Source organism: Opisthorchis viverrini (genome assembly GCF_000715545.1).
Source record: "Opisthorchis viverrini unplaced genomic scaffold opera_v5_320, whole genome shotgun sequence".
NCBI classification, from domain to species: domain Eukaryota; kingdom Metazoa; phylum Platyhelminthes; class Trematoda; order Opisthorchiida; family Opisthorchiidae; genus Opisthorchis; species Opisthorchis viverrini.
The window spans coordinates 416564-423806 of NW_008751978.1; positions in this window are offsets into that span (position 1 = coordinate 416564).

A 7243-nucleotide genomic window follows, 5' to 3' on the forward strand; every position below is an offset into this window, starting at 1 on the left:
CGACGTGTGGTGTATCAGCTTGATGCCTGTCTGTTTTCCGGATTCTGCTCAACCAGACATTTTGCGAACCCGATTTCAAGGATTCGTTAGCGAACTAAGTGAAGATAGGTTTGGTTACACTACATCGATCAGTGCACTTCCGCTGGTCGAAGAAAATTTGAAGGAGCATGCTGAAGGCTTCGTGTGTTGAGGCAGTAATACATTTTGTGAGAGACAAATGCTTAAAGATGGTGACAAGATCTGGAAGTGAATGGGGACACCCTATAATTTGAGAGCATGAAAAATGAAGCAAATCGTAAACTGGGATTAAGAACCAAAAGCATTCACCCTTAATTTTACCAACCAGAAAGCTCTCTGCACACAGAGCAGTGGCTATTGACGGATATGTAAAAATTGGCTTATAATCCATAAAGTCGTAGAAACGCACTTGCAAACAGTTAATTTAGAAGAGATGGTGTGACGAAAACGCGCCAGACAACGAATCGGGTTTTTTTAGTTAAAAGTCTGTACCTAGTCCAATTTCAGGAATTCGAAATTAACAGAGAGTAAATTTGATGGTTGAAATGTTGAGCGTTCGGTAAAGTGTAATTGGTTGTTGTCAAAATGCTGACCAAGTAATTATTGGAGATCCGCTGGACACAAACATTCAGCTGTGATTCAATTAAGTCTCCCGTTAACACCAAACTGGTTTACAACAAAGTGTATTTCGGGAATCGCGTCCAATCTGAGTTCAAGTAGAACACAAAGATGACGGAAACTCAGAGACTTCGCCCACCGGATGAACCATAAGAAGCCTCAGACGCTTCACGAAATGTCGATGAGTTTTCGGTGACCTTAAAAGTAATGTTCCGTTGAAACCGAAGTTGTTTCTCTCTCTGAAATAAGACCAAACCTGGGGACGTGAGTGGACGTCCTCTGTAGGTGAGCGATGCTTCTCGTCAACGACTTCACCAAAAATAAGTACCGAGGTGCAGCCATTTACCTAAGAGTTGTGAGTGCTAAAGAACGTTGAATTTACGATATTTCAACGTGGAAAACGAAAAATCCCGGGAAACACTGATTTTCGATTGTTGCACAGATTTTACGCAGCTACGAAGCTAGCTCATTCCAAAATGGACGTCATACTCAAATCACAGGTCGTACATACAGCACTTTCGCGTGGAACGTGGAGCACAGTGGGTCGGTCTATACAGCGCTATTATTGACGACGATGTTGGTCTACTGAACTGCCCAATTATTCTCCTCGTACTTTTGTTGGCCGACACTTACCAAAATAAGTAGTGAGGATAGCTTCTGTTGTTGATGTACCCAGACGCTGTTTAAAACAGGGCCAGTAGCTTTGCTTAAGACGCAGAAAAGAATTAAGGACTGTAGGGAACCTCATTGTTTGTCTTTATCGATGTCATTCGCCTCTACGGTTTACTAACTGATTTACGGCCCCACGCCACTTGGTATCCCAATTGTATTGGGGAAGGCAAGAGATTCTTTGTCCACTTACTGCTGGGTCTAGGTTTAGGCCGACAATATCAGTGTACCACTATCACAACAAGTAAACAAAAACGCGGAACAAAGGTGAAGAGACAAAGTTACAGGTGGGCCAGTTGGAATGCCCGTAAGCGAGTAAAACCAAAACTGATAAGGTCGAGGGGGTAAATTTTGTAGAAGACCGTGATTGAAAGCAAACATGGAGTAGCAGACCTAAGTAGTTAAGTAGGGAAAATTCATCGACTGATTTAGACTGATTGTGTGACCTACGATCGAAAATACTTGACTGGCAAGCCACATAAATTGAGCCACTTGTCTCTGGTAGGATTAGCCTCCTGTGTGATTTATACTGAAGCAGATTCATTTGCAGGATCACTCGAAAAACTTCTCATGTACTGATTAGGTAAAAGTAAAGGCTGCAATTTTCAGTTCGAAAAAACGTCGGAATGACTGGGTGGTATACTGATGGTCTGATGCCCGTTGGAAATATAAATAAATGTGGAACACAAGTTTCACAGTTTTGCATTTCCTGATTATCAAACCTAAGAAGTTTGGTTCCAGTGGACGAACAGTACTGCAGTTGGTGCCTGAATCCACAAAGTGACGATATTCGAGTTACCACGGTGGTATTGGCACCCTGTTCACAACTCCGGTGTCTTCAACTCAGTGTACTGCCCAAAGGCCGCCTCATGTTTTATTTGGTACGATACTCGAGATATTGCGGTACATCATACTCATGGAGCATACTACTCATAAGGTTGCTGAAAACTTCGACAACCAGCGACCAGTCTCGGTCTTCTTTGAGTTTACGGAAATGTACTGAGATATTTGGAATATCGTCCAGCTGAAGACACATCATACACAAGATTCAGCTGGGATTCTCTTCACTACATTGGGATCTAATTGGTGTCCAAATGAGAGTAGTTCGTGAATGATGTAGCAGTTGGGTCAAAGTAGGAATTGAGGTTAACGGGAACTCGGAGTCTGATAAGCCCCAGGTTCTAGACCTGCCGAAAAGTTTCCAGCAACCGTATGAGTAGTATGTTCCAGCAAGAGAAGCGCAACATCATTTACCTCATTCAGTGTTATTCCATTCTCATTCAAAGTGAATCGAATAAGAAAAACAACAGCCGAACAGACAGTGGAGCTTCCCGCATGCAGACACGAGAACTCGCATTGCGAATTGCTCCCGAAAGTCAGTCGAAGGAAAACGGCCAGCTGTAGATAGTCACGGGATTGCAATCGTTAGTGTACCCAATCGGAGAATAGCTCCGATACTGTGTATGTCATGTGCGCATGTCTGTCATAAGTATTGTCCAATCAAAAGCGAGTGTAGGGGTGCTAGCGCCGCCACAAGCTATCGATTGACCGACGTGACCACTGATCTGCCGTTGTTCGTCTGCACACTAAACAGCTGCTTAACCCATGCATCAGTCATGTTGGACCATCCCTTTCGGGCGTTTGTCACTGGTGTCCATGCCATGTCCCATCGAACGGAGTGGAAGTGTGAAGTCCCGCTTGCTCATCCTCGAGGGATTTCAGTAAAACGGCAATTAATGGGGCAACTTCTGTTACCTCAACCTCATTGATAAGCCGTTAAGTATGCGAGATTTCATGCTTATGTCTGTGAATCACTAAGTGAGACTTTTTCTACTGGATACCAGACGAGCAGTGTAGGCGCGCTATGAAACTCTGTACACCAGACCTCTGAAACAGTTTTGGCGGAGCTTTTGTTAGTCAAAACGCTGCGCGAGTCCAGTTCCCTTATACTGTTGTTTGCTCAAGCGGATTTATAGCAACCACTATGGCCTTCAATAAGGTAGCATCCCGCCTTGATTTGATTGAGGACTCCCCTTGACTAATTTTTTTAAAAAACTTTCTATCAGCCTGCATATAAAACACTAAATGCCCAGCTAACTGGCCATAGAAGAGCGTACTTTACGTACTCTTGCTATCTTGCCAACGTCTTAGCCATAGATATGAAGTCGCGAGCTACAATGGCCAGTCCGTAATTTAACTGTTTTGATAAACGCGCAATCAGTAACCATCATTTGGGTGTGGATACCAAGACTGCAGTGTCTCAGGCTGCCGTGCTCTCTCCACTGTTCTACATTGGAGATTCCGTCCTGTAAATGAAGGCAATCTATGCTGAAAAGCCGAGAGGCATTGTACAAATGTTCATCTTAGTGTGCAAATCATGGAGATCCAGGAAGTTAGGACTCAACCATTCAACCACTCAACCGCTCGTGGTAGGAGCCATTACTCTATCAGCACCTTTTCCCACCACAAGCTGGGAAATCTGGTGTGTACCTCCTTCTGTTCTAACAAAGCTGAAAATGTTTTCCACAGACTCATTGTAACAGTAGAAGGCTGTTAATGTTATTTCTAACGATCCTGTCCATCCTTACTGCTTAAGCTATGACACCTAGCTGCGCAGTTCTACAGCAACTAGAAGAAGGGGTTTGGGACCAAACTGCTGGCAGGCTACTTAGTTCTACACATAAGCAGGCGAAATACCGGGGTTGGGTTCGAACTCTGGACTCTCTGGTCAGCAGCTTCGTGCCCCGGCCGAATCGAACGATAATCTAGCACAATTCTTTCAGTATGACTTATCTTGACATGCTATTTTAAGTTGCTGACAGTTCCTGTAAGGGGTAGGTCAGTAAACAACGATGGAGCATCTGAGTGAGAACAACTATGTAAATGACCGAATTAGATGCTTTGCCATGCTGTGCAAATCGAGTCTCACTTTACCTATGGAAGTTCAAATGTTACTGCTAGACGATACGCTCAGACGTGATCAAGTGACTACATATTGCGACAGTACATCAGTTGCTTATCAGGCAGGTGGCTATTGATATGTTTGCCGCAAACGTTTCGTCATCAAACGAGTGGGCATCATCACCCAACCGTACACTCATGATGTCTCCTAATCTGATGCTGGAGCCCTTGCGAGCCAATTGTCAGGCTCGGTGAATAGATCAACGGTCCCGTAAATAACAACCAAAAATACATCCGAGCTACCAGGGTGACGGCGCAGACTACTGCTTAGACATGTGAGTAGTCTGTGGCGTGTTGAAGCTAGTGGAAGGTGAAGTTTATTACGGAACTTGTGGACCGCTTTGCAGTAATTGTTTACAATTGCGTGACAGTCAATAAATGTCCACAAAAGTCCAAGAATACGCGTGAGAATGCTCAGTTTTTAAGAACTATATGCACATGGTAAGTTTACTTTACTGTCCAACAGCCTTTAACTACCTAGTTGGTGTTGGACCCCTTCACAGTGGAGGGTTTTGTCCTTATACCGGTATTTCAGTACAGCGCCCGTTTTGTACATCTTAGGTGAGTAATACAGTCTCGGAAGCGCACAACCAGTTGGTCATGCCGTTTCGGTTATGCTGATGCTCTCGGTGCGTGTAAATTCGGCGGGATCCTCTTTTCAGTCGCTTCCATGATGCCATCAACCTAAGAACCTCAAGAGTCCTGTGACACCTTTTTTAAATAATTTTAGGCCCGTTTCGTGGCCTAGTCGGTACAGGATCCAAACAGTTTCGCAATCCCATTACCGCATTTATAAGTCTCTGCTACAGGAGGTCATTTCGAGGGGGGATTTTGAGATTTTCTATGTCTAGCATTCATTCACCCATAAAGTTTCAGGTAGTTTTGTTTTGAAATCCGACTAAGAAACAAGCCGCTTCCTATTGGTCAACATCAATTCCAAAACAGCGTCTCAGTCAGTAGCCCGTTTTGATTTCTGTCAGATAGATAAAACTTGGGCCCAAGTGACAATACCTCTATGATGGAGCATATGAGGTAAAAATCCGAGTAACTGTGAACTTCTCTCTCGCTCACTCTCTGAATGCGATGGAGACCTCGTTGTTGGGTCAGTGGCCCTGGTCGCCTATACATGGACTGTATCACGATTATGACAGTGTTTCTCTGAGTATCCTTCTCTCCAGACAGTCAAACACCCTAGCTTGTTTCGTTCTATTCCGAAGTGATTCCTCTGGCTTAGCGGATCGTTTATCGCGTTGACTCTTGACATGCCGTTCGATAGGCTTTACTGTTGCTCGCAGATTGCTTCCACTTATAGTACTCGGGTATCTATTTCAGTGCTGTTGCTTCAGAATACTTTCGATGAGAAACCCAATGACCACGTTCACTTTCCTGATACTTAGGTTGATTCTAAAACCACCATTTCGTTGGAGGAGCTGCAGGCCCAGCGGATGAATCTACAAAAGGTTTGATGGAATGGCATCATATTCAGGCTGCTAGTGTGACTGAATTGGTGAAACCCACTGGAATGACCTTCAAATGTTATGAATGTCTTTTTACTGAGACTTCGAACTTTGTGTGAAAAAATGGAGGTGAACACAAAATCCCCAGTACTTTTACTTGGGTTCGTCCGGAACCCCAGTTCACGCTAGATGGAGAGACCCTTAACGCACTACGCGGTATCTATACAAAGAAAAAAAGAGGTAACCAGATAGGTTTGTTCACAAACCGAGAGGCGGTGTAGACCGCAAATTCTTTTCAGAAACTCACAAATGTGTGCAATACATGCAGGAGACCAGAAAACAAACTGTTCAAGAATCTTTCTGTCAAAATGGATAGATTTAGAAGTTTGCTCATCACAATTAATAGAGATAACCTAACCTCTAGTTAAGGACATTTGTCATCATCATCATCGACAGCATGACATCAGTGTTCAACACCGATGCTTCACTGCCGTACAATCATGATTTATTTGAAAGCCCTATTGTAAAGAAAAGAGTAAAGGTGGACGGGGGAGGGACTTAGTGCTAACTTACCACAATCATTCTGAGGTCCCTATACCTTCAGACATTCACTCAGGCAATCTGGATAGAAACTGACAACAAGAACGCCACTGATATCGGTTGGCAGCCATATCCTGCAGTGTCTCCAACCCGGCACAGTGAGGATCACGCGGTCCCCATTCTGGAAGGCTGGTAGCACCGATGGCACTGTGATAATTAGAATAGTGATAGGTATCTTAACTACCGAATGTACGCGTAGTATAGAAGTCCGAATATGGACGAATGAATATCGTATATTCTCGTATATAGCAGGCGTACCATCAATCGTATCGTAAAACAAAGGCATATAAAAATACACTAAACAGAATGAATAGAATAGAGTCAATGTTCACCACACCCACCACACGTTGAATGAGCGTGCGGGTGTTTATAGTCTCTAATAGGTTGGAACCTTAAACGTTCAGATCTTCTCAACGTCGGATTGTCAGGTTCAGTGTTTGTTTCATGCTCATCAGAAACATCTGTAAGAGAATCAGAAAGGTCATTAGTGTTTGAAGCAACAGACGTATTGCCGCCAAACTGACCTCTAGCATTGAATTCGACCTGATCAACATGCCGTCTGTGACTTGAGAGATCTTCGAGGTCAAGAACCGTGACCATACGATTCCCGTTCCTCCCAATAACAACACCAGTAGATGGACGTAGATCGTTACCCTTGAAAAATGTTACGTCGGCAGTCCCAATGCATTCCAGGTTCGTGCGTAAGGATCTCGACTTGAATAGCTCTGCTGAACTCTTACCAGTAATTGAATGAGCAGCATTCCTGTGCTGCATCAAGAAATTATCAATACCTCGATCAAGATCATGAAAAGTAACAGGGGAAATAGAATTGATGGCAGATTTCAAAGTTCGAACAAAATTTTCAGCGAGTCCATTAGACTGTGGATGACGGGGAGCAGTAAATAAATGACGACAACCAA